The sequence below is a fragment of the Chenopodium album genome, chromosome 5 (genome assembly GCF_948465745.1).
Source record: "Chenopodium album chromosome 5, dcCheAlbu1.1, whole genome shotgun sequence".
In the NCBI taxonomy this organism is placed as follows: Eukaryota; Viridiplantae; Streptophyta; class Magnoliopsida; order Caryophyllales; family Amaranthaceae; genus Chenopodium; species Chenopodium album.
This window is the reverse complement of record NC_137838.1, coordinates 12,665,047-12,680,025: the sequence shown is the minus strand read 5'-3', so window position 1 is coordinate 12,680,025 and position 14,979 is coordinate 12,665,047. Positions and strand designations below refer to the sequence as shown.

Below are 14,979 nucleotides of genomic sequence, written 5' to 3'. Positions count from 1 at the left end.
TTTTCACCATTTTTTTAATAGTACATTTCTTTGATTCATTAGTTTTCCCTATATTTCTTTTGATCCTAACATCTTTCATATAATTAGTTTTTCCAACTCAAAAAATATATAAAGGGATTAGTAAAAATACGATCAAAAGTAACTTATAAAGTTATAATAGTGCACAACCATAAATAATGCAATGAAATAATAATTATAATACAATACTATTAAATAATACAAAGTATAAATTTCGCCCCCCTTAAGTTTAAAAACCTGGCTTCGCCCCTGGTTATGGATAGTAATTCTTATAGTGAATTTGTTTATAGGATCACTTCGCTTGGCTTGTTACTATCCGTTCAATCAACTAATTAAACATGACCAAAAATTAACGCAACCTGAATTTTTTAAATTAAGGAGTAAAAAAACATGAGTATGTCATACTAAGTGTAAGATAAACCTATTACATAATACTGGTAAAAGGAAAGTGTCCCATAAGATTATAAAGACCAGTAAATGTACAACACAAGTAATACTAATAAGACCCTTTCTAACCAATTTTTTTTTTTTGGGAAATTCTCAATGGTAGCAATGTAAAATTGCACATTCTCAATGGTAACAATCTTTTTTACAAATTCTCACAAATAGCATAACTTTTGTTAAGTTTCCCTAACGTGACTACATTTTTGTAATTAACAATTAATTAGCTTAATTAAACAAAAATTAAGATAATAAAATTAACAAAACAAACCAGCCACCCCACCCAAGACCCCAGCCACCCTGCCCCCACGACCCCACCCCGCCACCCTGCTTCCCACCTCGGCCACCCCTGCCGACGCGCATTACCCCAAAACTCGACCCCTGAAAACATTACTAGCACCACGCATCTAAAACACTGACCGACAATGCTGCCAACAACCACCATTGATGTATCCATTTTATATAGTATTTTACCCCCGTCCCTTGGTCATAATTAGTAGTGTTTTTGGCTCTTTAGAGCCACTTTTATTACTAATTGGTGTTTTCTAGTGTTTTCGTAGATTTGGTTGACTTTTGCAGGGATTTATGCTTTTGGAGTATTTTCCCGAGATATTTTGGAGCAATCACGAACATTGGAGAAGCACGACCAGAGTTTATAGCCCAGGGCCGGTTAGAGACATCGAACCGGTGATTAAGGGCTCGGTAGAGGTGATACCGGGGCGTTTGGACCGAGTATTCAAGACCCAAAGAGGAAACCCAGATTGGCCCGAAGAATTGGAGCCCAATCGAAGTCCAAATATTGGCCCAAATGATCCGCCCGGCCAAAAAGGCTGGCGCCCGGAGGCGCGCCCGGCCGGGCGGGAGGAGCGCCCGGTGACGCGCCCGGCCGGGCGCGAGATTGTTATTAGAGGTGAAAAAAGGCGCGCCCGATCGGGCGGTGCCTCGCCCGATCGGGCGCGTGTTTATTTAGGAAACAATTAGAGTCGTATTAATTTGTTTTAGTTTAGGATTTTTGTACGGAGTATAAATACTCCTCCGTAATACGTTTTTAGATCGTCTCTTCTTTTGGGGAGATCTTCTTCTCTCTTCTTCTCCTCTTCTTCTTCCCTTGAATCCTTTCTCCTAGACTTTCTCTCTCTACTTAGTTTTCTCTCTCTTAATCTCTCTCTAAACCTTTGTTATTATTTCTTTAATTAATTCCAGAATTGTTTTGGTAACGATTTCTCTTCCCTTAATCTTAGTTCTTTATTTTATTCTTTTGATCATGATTTATTTCATTGCTTTGCTTAGTTTATATTTAATTATGTGTGAGTAGTTTAATTTCTAGGGTTTATGGGGATCTAATAAATAATATGAAGGGGTAATTTATTGTTGTTAATTATCAATGCTAGATTAATTTCCTATTGATTGATTTAATGCTCTGTGACTAGATTAGGCCTATCTTTTATGCATGAGTTTGACAATATTGATTCAAGAATCGAGAGATGAGAATTAATGTTTAGGTCTAGTTTCAATAGGCAAGTTAATTTATAAATGGTTAAGTCAAGATTCGAGAGATGAGGTTTAATACCGGTAAATTAATTGTGTGATTGTAATAAGTAGCGAGAGCCCTTTACAATCTGGTTAATTGATGCATTGATGATTGGCTATTATTGATTGTTGGTATTGCATGATGATTTCTTATTGGATTGTTTTAATGTTTTACAATTGCGGCTTGTAAAAGTATAGCAATATTAAATTGATGAATCGAGCAGATGTTAATTTGATATTAAAGGCTATTTTCAATAAGAACTTAGATCTAGTAAATTGCGAGAGCCTGTTAGATCTATGTTGGTTAATAAATTGCGAGAGCCTGTTAATCATGTTATTTATGCAATGTCAATAATTGATTACCCTATTTTACCCCGGAGTATTATTTATTGGTGAACCTATGCCCTAGATCCTTTTATATATTATTTTCTCCCTTTTCTTACTCTTTTTAGTTTAGTTTCATATTCAACTTTTAATATTGGTTACTTAAATAATTTAGATTATAATATTTAATTAGGAGTAAAAAGACTTGTTTCCCTGTGGAGATCGACCCTACTTCCCTATCTACTTTAGTTAGTGAATTAGGTAATTATTTTTTATTAGGGGATACGACTTTACCCTGTCAAAATTTGGCGCCGTTGCCGGGGAAACGGTTTTATTTTTATTTCTGATTATTTTTGTAGTCTAGATTATTTCCTTTTTTGTCTCAGAGAGCGTTAGTTCTCTGAGACAAATCTCATATTTGCTTCTAGTTTTTGTTTATGCCCAGGTGTTCCAGATCAGGTTACATCCCATTCGATCCTGAGATCGAACGTTCCTTCCATAGACAGAAAAACTTCTACAAGCAAATCCTGGCGGATTCTGGTGATACTAACAATAATCACCGCGATCCTCCAACTGATTCTAGCGATTTAGAGACATCATCAGACACAGAATCAGAGATGGCGGCTCCAAAGAAACTTAGTGATTATTCACAACCAAAGCTTACGGATTTTCCACATCTCACCCCCACTCCGGCTCTTGATGGGGTTCAATTTGAAATTAAGCCTCAATTTATAACGATGATAGAGAGGAAGCAATTCAGTGGAGCCAAGGGTGAAGACCCGAATCTTCACATTGCCGACTATTGTCAATATTGCAACACCATAAGGCAAGCCGGGGTCACTCAAGACCAAATCAGGGAGATTCTCTTTCCCTTTTCTTTAACTGGAAAAGCTAAATTGTGGTTTAATGGTTTAAATAGAATTACGCTTGGTATATCTGACTGGGAAACTCTTGTTTTGAATTTCTATAACAAGTATTATCATGCAGAGAGAACAGCAGTACTACGAAGTGCGATTCAGAACTTTGCCCAAGAAGCCGATGAGTCTTTATATGAGGCTTGGGAGAGGTTTAAGGACTTACAAAGAGAATGCCCTCACCATAATTTAGCACAATGGCAGTTAATCCAAGCCTTTTATAACGGCATTGGAAATTCTTCTAGAATAATTTTAGACTCTGCAGCTAGTGGGAGATTTATGAATCTTGATGTTGATGATGCAGGTCAGGTTATTGAAGATATGGCGATACACAATTCCCAATATGGGAATCCCAGAGGATTTGCTAATAAGGGGAAACATAGTGTCGACTCTGTATCCTTTTTGCAAGCTCAACTGACCTCTATTTGCCAAAAATTAGATAATCTGAGCACTGCTAATGTAGCTAATGTTTCTGCGATTAATAATAATTCTAATGAGGCTTTTTGTGAAAACTGTGGTATTGTAGGTCATTGGGAGCAGGATTGCAGGAGTTCCGTGGAGCAAGTTAATGCCTTCCAAGCTTATAGGCAGAATAACCCATACTCCAACACTTACAATCCTGGATATCGGAATCATCCATACCTTTCCTACCAGAGCACTAATATTCAAAATCCACCACCACAAGAACCACAGGTGCCACAACAACAGCAGCAGAAATATTATCATCCCAATGCTAGCCAAAAGAATCAACCACAACAACCCCCCTCATCTTCAGACCCTTCTTTGGGGGAAATTAGACCAATGTTGGTCAATATGCAAAAGCACATGGAGAGCAGAGATGCGACAATTGATCAAATTCTAGCGCACAACAAAATTGTAGATAATCAAATTGCGCAACTCTCCGCTACTCTACAAGCACGCCAACAGGGAGCCCTGCCGGCACAGCCGACTAGGCCTACGGATCAAGCATTTGCAATTACTCTAAGGAGTGGTTCAAATTATGAAGGGCCCTCTGTGCCCAGAGTTGATGAACCTATTTTATTAAATAATGCTAATCTTGATTCCATTAAACCAAACAATGTAGTTGCTAGCCCTGCAGGGCTAGAAGATAATACTAACACATCTAATCCTACATTGCAGGGTAAAACTCCGGAGAAGGTGGCTACTCCAGACAAAGAGAAGAATGCTCAAAAGCCAATTATCAAACTTCCTTTCCCCAATCGTCAATTGAAGACAAACTTGGATAAGCAGTTTGGTAAGTTCCTGGAGGTGGTTAAGGATTTGAAGGTAACAGTTCCCTTTACTGAATTGATCACACAAATCCCCTCATATGCAAAATTTATGAAAGAAATTTTGACGAGAAAAAGGTCTATTAGTGAGGTAGAGACAGTAGCTTTCACTGCAGAGTGTAGTGCCGTACTTCAAAATAAGTCTCCACCTAAATTGAAAGATCCGGGTAGTTTTTCTATCCCTTGTCATATTGGTAATCTTCTGATTGATAATGCATTATGTGATTTGGGTGCTAGTGTTAGCGTTATGCCATTATCTGTGTGTTCTAAGTTAAATATGGGTAAATTAAAAGCTACCAATATAACTCTGCAAATGGCCGACCGTTCTTTCAAATACCCCCTAGGTGTTTTAGAGGACGTCCCCGTTAGAGTAGGTAAATTTTATATACCTGTAGACTTTGTTGTTCTTGATATGGCTGAGGATATGCAAACCCCAATTATTTTGGGTAGACCATTCCTTAACACTGCAGGAGCAGTCATAGATGTTAGAAGTGGTAAGCTAACACTATCTGTAGGGGACGATAAAGTGGTTTTTAATCTGAATAATACCCTCAAAAGCTCCATGACTGAGGAGAAATGTTTCAGTGTTAATGTGGTTGTAAATTATTCTGATAACCCCCAAGCTCTTGAGAAAGATCCCTTGGAGGCGGTATCTTGTGTTGCATCCATTTCAGATGAGATAGACAAATGGCAGAAGGAAGTCGATGCAATAGAAAGAGCATTCTATAATGTTGGTCTTGGTTTCGAGGATGAACAAGTGGAACCGATAGAGAAAGTTGTGCGAATCGAGCCTACGGTAAGTGTTCCGCCAGATCGAGTTGCAAGTGTTGAACACAATGACAATTTGAAGCAACATTCGATCGAAGAAGGGTTTTTAGTGCGTAGCATTGAAGATCCCCCAATCCAAGTCATGGATGATCCACCAGATAAGGCGGCTTGGCGTCCCACAGGACATGTCAGGAAGCCGCATCGCAGCCTAAACATCGCTAGACCGGGTGAGAAACCACCCGATCAAGCGTTAGGCCAAGGGTCTTAGGAATTGCACTTGGTAAGAAGGTCGTGCGGGACCTAGATAAACCAGCGCTTTGCGGGAGGCAACCCGTATTTTTAATTTTTATTTTTTTTAGACCAGTTTTTCTTTTCGTTCTCTTATGTGAGGAGAGATGAGGGAATTTAATGAGTTTTTTTTTTAGTATTTGTACAGGTTTGAAGGAAAAGAGTTAGACAACTTTTTGAGAACAGAAGGAAATTTGCCCCTGATTTAGTCTCGGGCCCGACCGGGCGAAGCTCGCCCGATCGGGCGTGAGAGTAGAGTTCCAAAAACAAGAATTTTCGCCCGACCGGGCGCGAATTTTGACGTTTACGGACTAATTTGTCCGCCCGATCGGGCAAGCCTCGCCCGATCGGGCGCGAGAGCAAGGTGAAAATCAGGTGGTTAGATCGCCCGATCGGGCGAATGACGCCCGACCGGGCGCGAAAACATGATGAAAATTTTTGGTCAGATCGCCCGACCGGGCGAGAAGTCCGCCCGACCGGGCGCGAGAATCATCCCAGAACTCTTCATATCGCCCGATCGGGCGAGACACCGCCCGACCGGGCGCGAGCTAACTTTCGCGTCTCTTCTTCTTTCTTTCTTTCTTCTTTCTTCATTTCTTCTTTCCTCCATTACTTTCTCTCTCTAAAACTCAAATTTTCTCTGACTTCTCTCTAAGATTTCTCCTCCATTACCAATCCAAATTCAAAACTTTTTATATATTTGTAATCCTCTCTTCATCCTCTTCACTCTCATACAAAAATTTTTCAGTTTTAATTCCAAAAAATTTTCGACCCATTTCTCTACATGGCTTCAAAGAGAGCAAGATCAATTTTTGGTAGGAACTCCAGCTCGAGGGAGGAGTACGATCCAGACTTACAGCTCCCGTATTGGCCGACGATCCGGATCGTGAGCCGGGAACAGAAAGAACGATTGGAGCATTTGGTCGGTCGTGAGCTCTTCTGGTGCAGGTGGTGCAGGTGGCAGTGGAGGTGCGGGCTTCGGCTCGATGGACGAGGATGATGAGGACTAGCTATGCTGGGCTAGTTTCCGAGCCAATGAGGACATTGTCTGATTCTGGCTTGGGGGAGATTTTGGTTTGGTATTTTTCTTTTTCTCTTTTCTTTTATTTTTGGTGTGTTTTCTTAGGTTAGATTTTTCGCTTTCTAGGTTAGCTTTATTGCTTTCTTTATATATAAATGCAAAAAAAAAAAATTGAAAAATTAAAAAAATCCAAAAATACGTTCCAATGAATTATAAATCATGCTTCCTTGTGCCCCTTACTTTACAAATTTGTTTTGATCCCTGGTATTTGATGATAAATATTGTGGATTAGTTGATCATGATTTGATGTTTGATTGCCTTGAAACCTTAACATGCGTCAATTTTGTCCAACTACTTGTGAATATAGTGCTTGACTAGTTGATTTGGTAAGGAATGTGTGATAGTTCCATAATTCCTGGTATGTCAATGAATTTGAGTATTGGTTTGCTACTATTAGTAATATTTATATGATTCATTATTATGCACATTGTGGAGGACGAAGGCATTTGTTCTTTTAGGTAGCCTCCAGATATTGTAGATACATTTGTTCCCTTCTTGCTACCCATGTTGTTGCCTTGACTTTTTATTGTTTATTAGCCACATTACAAGCCTATTTTGCCCCATTGGTTACTAGTCCCAAGCTTGGCTTGGGGGAGCTATTAGTGAGTGAGGTGAGGGAGTTTGTAGTGTACTTATTATTTGCACAATTTGGGTGGGATTTTGAGAAGTTGTTTTGTTGTTGATCATGTTTATTTTTGATGAGTTTGAGAGTTATATTTTCTTGAAAAAATAAAGCATGATGTTATAAAAAAAAAAAATGTTCAAATGCTCTAGTTGGAGGTTTGTAAAGAATAATTTTGAGCCTCAATGGAAAATTCAAGTTTGGAAAATAAAGTTTGTTTATTCACTCTATTGCTCCATTATTATATCTTATGAGTGAAATTGTAAGAGTTGGGTTTATTTATTATGATTGGAGTATATTTGGTTGATGTTAGAGTTGGTTATGTAGGAGACGTTGATCATTATTTATTTTTGATCATGAGTTTTATTAGGATTGGCTCCTTTAAGCATAGCTTTTCTCTCACGTATTTCTAAATTTATCCTACCCTTTACCCTAGCCTTATATTACAAGCTTTAAAGACCTTCCGACCTTTGTGCATAGAATTGTATGAATGTGAAAGTGTTGCTTATCAATGCAAGTTATGATTTGGCATATTTCGAGTCGACTAGTAGGATTGAGCGTTCATTGTTTTTATACACACGAGAGTGTGAGTTGGGAGGGCATTGTTCACATTAAAGGGGTGGTTGGAGAGCGATCGAGTACATCTTTTACTCGCCACATAAATGAGAGTCGAGTGTGTGAGCACTAGTCTTGAATTCTATATGCTCTTGTGGTTTGCTCTGTTTGACAATTGTTAGGGAAGAAAGGTAATTGGATGGATTTGATTGGTTGACTCTGAAGCATGTTTATTTGATTTACCCTGGATCGCTTGTGCTTGATTTTTACTTATTGGGGTGAAGCATATTTATTGATTCATTGATGAGATCTTTGCTTAGGGACAAGCAAAGGTTTGGCTTGGGGGAGTTTGATGTATCCATTTTATATAGTATTTTACCCCCGTCCCTTGGTCATAATTAGTAGTGTTTTTGGCTCTTTAGAGCCACTTTTATTACTAATTGGTGTTTTCTAGTGTTTTCGTAGATTTGGTTGACTTTTGCAGGGATTTATGCTTTTGGAGTATTTTCCCGAGATATTTTGGAGCAATCACGAACATTGGAGAAGCACGACCAGAGTTTATAGCCCAGGGCCGGTTAGAGACATCGAACCGGTGATTAAGGGCTCGGTAGAGGTGATACCGGGGCGTTTGGACCGAGTATTCAAGACCCAAAGAGGAAACCCAGATTGGCCCGAAGAATTGGAGCCCAATCGAAGTCCAAATATTGGCCCAAATGATCCGCCCGGCCAAAAAGGCTGGCGCCCGGAGGCGCGCCCGGCCGGGCGGGAGGAGCGCCCGGTGACGCGCCCGGCCGGGCGCGAGATTGTTATTAGAGGTGAAAAAAGGCGCGCCCGATCGGGCGGTGCCTCGCCCGATCGGGCGCGTGTTTATTTAGGAAACAATTAGAGTCGTATTAATTTGTTTTAGTTTAGGATTTTTGTACGGAGTATAAATACTCCTCCGTAATACGTTTTTAGATCGTCTCTTCTTTTGGGGAGATCTTCTTCTCTCTTCTTCTCCTCTTCTTCTTCCCTTGAATCCTTTCTCCTAGACTTTCTCTCTCTACTTAGTTTTCTCTCTCTTAATCTCTCTCTAAACCTTTGTTATTATTTCTTTAATTAATTCCAGAATTGTTTTGGTAACGATTTCTCTTCCCTTAATCTTAGTTCTTTATTTTATTCTTTTGATCATGATTTATTTCATTGCTTTGCTTAGTTTATATTTAATTATGTGTGAGTAGTTTAATTTCTAGGGTTTATGGGGATCTAATAAATAATATGAAGGGGTAATTTATTGTTGTTAATTATCAATGCTAGATTAATTTCCTATTGATTGATTTAATGCTCTGTGACTAGATTAGGCCTATCTTTTATGCATGAGTTTGACAATATTGATTCAAGAATCGAGAGATGAGAATTAATGTTTAGGTCTAGTTTCAATAGGCAAGTTAATTTATAAATGGTTAAGTCAAGATTCGAGAGATGAGGTTTAATACCGGTAAATTAATTGTGTGATTGTAATAAGTAGCGAGAGCCCTTTACAATCTGGTTAATTGATGCATTGATGATTGGCTATTATTGATTGTTGGTATTGCATGATGATTTCTTATTGGATTGTTTTAATGTTTTACAATTGCGGCTTGTAAAAGTATAGCAATATTAAATTGATGAATCGAGCAGATGTTAATTTGATATTAAAGGCTATTTTCAATAAGAACTTAGATCTAGTAAATTGCGAGAGCCTGTTAGATCTATGTTGGTTAATAAATTGCGAGAGCCTGTTAATCATGTTATTTATGCAATGTCAATAATTGATTACCCTATTTTACCCCGGAGTATTATTTATTGGTGAACCTATGCCCTAGATCCTTTTATATATTATTTTCTCCCTTTTCTTACTCTTTTTAGTTTAGTTTCATATTCAACTTTTAATATTGGTTACTTAAATAATTTAGATTATAATATTTAATTAGGAGTAAAAAGACTTGTTTCCCTGTGGAGATCGACCCTACTTCCCTATCTACTTTAGTTAGTGAATTAGGTAATTATTTTTTATTAGGGGATACGACTTTACCCTGTCAACCATCAACCCCTACACTTTGCACATTTATCAACAGCCCCACACTCCAATATCGCACCAACAACATAGCACCAGCCACGCACCCACACAAGCTACAACCACCATTTCACACTCCATTATCGCACCAACAGCATAGCACTTCAACGAAATCAATCAAGCTGCAACCCAACAAAATTTAATTCTCCCCCACTTGGCTATCAATCGCGATTGCTGCCATCGACAACCACAATCTGACCATCAATTACAACAATTTCGGCCACCAATCGCACCAAGGACTTCAATTGATGCTCCAATTTAATACCAGATGATGCGAAATAGGGATGGTGATGATGAATGGTTGATGATAGTGCGAAATAAGGATTAATTTCCCATTAGAGAAGCCCACGATTTTGGAGTGTTAAGGCTGACAGCCTGACATTTTCAGGGGTGGCTGGGGTCTTGGGTTGGGTGGCTAATTTTTTTTTTTTTAATTTTTGTTAATTATTAAGTTATTTTTTGTTTAATTAAGTTAATTAGTTGTTAATTACAAAAAGTATTGTCATGTTAGAGAAACTTAACAAAAGTAATATTATTTGTGAGAATTTTTTAAAAAAATTGTTACCATTGAGAATGTGCAATTTTACATTGCTATCATTGAGAATTTGACCCGACCTTTGTTGTATTTGTCAAGTCATTTTTTCTTATCGGACCTTTCAAGTTTCAAGTAAAACGAGCATGGGCTGATGGGCCTAAAATTTTCCAAAAACCTAACTCCATTTTATTTAACTTTTAAAATTAATAATTTTTCTATCATTCCTTTAAAACCTCACATCACTGCAAATCTCAAACCCTAGAAACCCTAGCCGGCAAACTCGAGGAGAGAGAAAAATCGCAGCAGCAGCAGCAGAACAACAACAAAATCAACAACAATGGGTAATCTTCAAATCTCTCTTCTTCTCTTTGAAATCAATTTTCCAGATTTTGAGCTTAAAAATGGTGGATAATTTGTTGATGATAACTGGATTTTACAGGTAAGGTTCACGGATCATTGGCACGTGCCGGTAAGGTGAGAGGGCAAACTCCCAAGGTTGCTTCTCAAGATAAGAAGAAGAAGCCCCGTGGTCGCGCTCACAAGCGCTTGCAGTACAATCGCCGTTTCGTTACTGCTGGTACCCATTTCTCTCTCCTCCATTTTTTTTTTATTTTTGTTGAATTTCTGTAATCTGTGATTATTGTCAGAAGATTGAGATTGATTTGTTTGTGAAAATGTTGATTAGTGGAGTAAATGAATTTGATTGTTGAATTTGATTGTAGTCTTTGAAGTGGATATTTTTGTTGATTGTGGGTTGTGAATTGCTGCTAATTTGAAGAATAATTCATTGAATTTTGAATCTTGTATTCATGCATTTCGATCTATGTGCTCTTGTAGAACAATTTGCTATAATTTGTACATTTCTATTTTTAACAATTTAGCTGGTCTTTAATGTTCTTTGAAATATGAAGAATTCATGTATACTTTCGTTGTTGGTTGGAAATTGCTAGTCTTTGAATTTGGCCAACTGAACCTTAAGATGTTTTTTCTTCTTAAGTTCGTAGGACGTTGTTTTTAGGAATGTATGTGTTCTTTATTTGTTATTAGAAATTGCCAATTAGCAGAGCAAGGGCATTTATATTTAAAACTCTTCTCGTGTTGATTGTGGTCTAGAACAAATTGCTACATTCTTTCTGTTTCTTTTCACCTAAGTTCATACTCGTTTCAACTTTTGAATTGTTGGTTTCATCCCTTTGAAACAAATTGCCTTTGACTAGGGAGCTTTTGGGGAATGCTATGCATTCTTTATTTTGAATTAGAAGTTGCCAATTAGCAGAGCAAGGACATTATATTTAAAACTCTTCTCATGTTGATTGTGATCTCCAACAAAACGCTACATTCTTTTTGTTTCTTTTCACCTAAGTTCATACTCGTTTCAAGTTTTGAATTGTTGGTTTCGTCTCCTTGAAACGAATTGCCTTTGAGTAGGGAGCTTTTGGGGAATGCTATGCGTTCTTTATTTCGAATTAGAAGTTGCCAATTAGCAGAGCAAGGACATTATATTTAAAACTCTTCTCATGTTGATTGTGGTCTCCAACAAAATGCTACATTCTTTTTGTTTCTTTTCACCTAAGTTCATACTCGTTTCAAGTTTTGAATTGTTGGTTTCGTCTCCTTGAAACGAATTGCCTTTGAGTAGGGAGCTTTTGGGGAATGCTATGCGTTCTTTATTTCGAATTAGAAGTTGCCAATAAGCAGAGCAAGGACATTATATTTAAAACTCTTCTCATGTTGTTTGTGGCCTCAAACAGAATGCTACATTCTTTCTGTTTCTTTTCACCAAAGTTAATACTTCAACTGTTAAATTGATGGTTCCACCTCCGTTAAACAAATTGCCTTGAGTGTGGAGCATGTATTGTACCACGTTAGGATTTTGGAGCTTTTGGGGGATGCTATGTCACTTATTCAATTAAGTGGAGATTGATTTTGTTTAGTGCTGTGCTGGAAATTATTATTGGTGTAATTGTCTTATATTCTAAAGGTCTTAGTAGTTTAAAATTGTATTTTCAGCAACAGAACTCATTGTCAACTTGTTGTTTCGCATGTATTGTTGAAGAAATGCAAAAAAAAAAAAAGAAAAAAAAGAAAAAAAGTTCTTTAGTTGTTTAATTAAATGTCTGTTAATACTAGTGTAGAGTATAGTTTTATCAGCTTTGTGCTTTAAGACTCGGGTCTATTGGTCTTGCATTTTGGATTGCCATTTTTATGTTACCTCTTCTTTGGCCTTTGCCTGCAATTATGTGAAAACAGAAGAGTATCATACGTTGTGCTATCAAAGTTTTCTAATTCATTTAGGCCTTTTTGTTGCCACAATGGTTTCACAATAAGCTAATCTGTGCTTGATTATCTTGTTCTTGTTTTAATGATGATACATTTGATTTCAGTTGTTGGATTCGGCAAGAAGAGGGGACCTAATTCCTCAGAGAAGTAAGCGAATGGATAGCAAAATGTGAAGTCGTGCATCAACAATATCATAATGCTTAGGATATTCTAGTATCGCTTTAGTTCCTTTTGTCTTTTGATATTAATGGCTTCTCACAAGTAATGTATTTTGCGTTTATTCATAAATCACTATTGTTTTGTGAGCTAGTATTGAGCTTTCTATGTAGTTGGTACCTTCCTTTGCTATGATAGTTAAAATTTTGGTCTCATTGCATACTTGCACAAAAGCTTGGATTTATCTTACTGGCAATGGATGTATTTGAACTTTGTATCTGCATGTGTTTGCCCCTTGTTCCTGATTTCCTAGTCCACTGCTCTCTACTTTGCATGTCCTACTGTAGTACTGTGCCTGTGGGCTGTGGCGGTGCTCCAAAGTGTTTGTGCTTACTAAATACGGGAGTATTACTCAAAGTAAGAGCAATATTGTTCCCCTTAATTTAAAAACAGTTTTTTAAACAAGGGTTCTTGAGCTCTAATTAAAGGTATATAATGGTTGATTCTCACGTATCTAGTCATGCTTGATAATTATTTCACCATTGATGGTTGTTATGCGCTTATACCTGCAACATCACCACTGATGGACCTGTGAGAGGTTCATGTTCATTAGGGTCATTACCAACCCAAAAATAACCAAACCACTTCTCCCTACTTTTCCTGATGCTCTTTCCTATCTACACTTGCCAATAGTCTTCCATTCGTTGCCCTTTTTCTGTTCAGCTCAGTAGATAAGGTAGATAATGAAAGGGGAGACGAATAGGCTGAGTAGATGTGTTATGATGAAGAGGATGTGAACGTATGGCTGGAAGTGGGGTGAAGGACAAGGGAATAGGATACGAGAAGAGGTGGTGATTCTTCATGGTGTGGTTGGGAGCTTGGGGTGCAATGGAAATGAGGGTGGGGAGTGGTAGGTGTTGAAGGCGGTGTTTGTATGGGGGGAAACGTGGTGTGGATGACTATAACGGCAAGGAAGAGTGTAGTGATGGTTCTGCAACTATGTAAAAGGAGTTAATGAATGGCTTTGCAAGGAGAAAGTGGTTAATAATAGGAACGGAAATTGATTACATGGAAGACTCATTTTACAGAAAGAATTATTTTCTAATGCTAGGTAGTTTTATTTTTGTCAAATTTTCATCATCTTTACCTCACAAGTCTTTAAAAGAATTTGATATCCAAAAACTAAGAAATCAATAGAATTGGATGCATTTTAGTCAAGAACTACCTAATTGTTGCAAAATACTAATATTGAAACATATACTACACTAGTTAAAGTCCCGTGCCATGCACGGATTTTTAATAACTTATATAGCGAATTACAACATTAATTTAACAATTATATGCTTAAAAAAAAGAATTACAGTAAAATATATACATTCAAAAATATTTCGTTTGTGTGCGTATGGCAAAAATATAATCGTTAAACTGGAAAGTAAATATTACTCGTATAGGCTATAAATATTTTTCATAAGGAAAGATAAAGAGTGGAGGGAAAATTTATAACCATTGAATGACATGTGTCATCACTGATTTCGCTTTTAGTATTAAGTTATTGATTGATTGAAAGAGGTAAAGGATAAAGTAACGAAGGCTATGTTTGTTTTGACGGAAAATATTTTCACATAAAACAATTTTCTCAGTTTCCATTGTTTGGTTTGTAAATTGATAGAACGTAATTTTTTCAATGGTGAAAAATAGTTCTCATAAGAGTATCAAATGTTTTTCTTCTAAAAGGAAGATATGCCACATTTTCCTCATTCTTTACATTTCATATCTCTCCTTTCATCCGCATTCTCCCTTTCACTCTTATGTTTCCATTTCTATATAATTTTTCCTGTAAGAAAACAAACAAAGAAAAATTATTTTTACAATTTTACTTTCCGTTGAAAATAATTTTCCATCGGGAATCATTTTTTCAAAAAGTTATTTTCCATTAAAACAAACGGAGTCTAACTACAAAGTAAATCATTTATGTTGCTATTAGAACCGTGATTTCTCAGCAACTTATATTTTATTGACTAGACTTTTTTTTTTTGGTTAAATCTTAAGCGGATTAGATCTACCCATTAATGAAATATTACAT

At 37.2% G+C, this 14,979-nt stretch overlaps 1 non-coding gene across 1 annotated transcript; it reads right to left on the bottom strand.

Moving 5' to 3' along the window:
* Positions 1–3,311: 3,311 nt before the first annotated feature.
* Positions 3,312–3,418, bottom strand: LOC145633363 (small nucleolar RNA R71). The gene has a single exon (XR_014112693.1). It is a non-coding gene; the product is annotated as a small nucleolar RNA R71 (small nucleolar RNA).
* Positions 3,419–14,979: the final 11,561 nt, after the last annotated feature.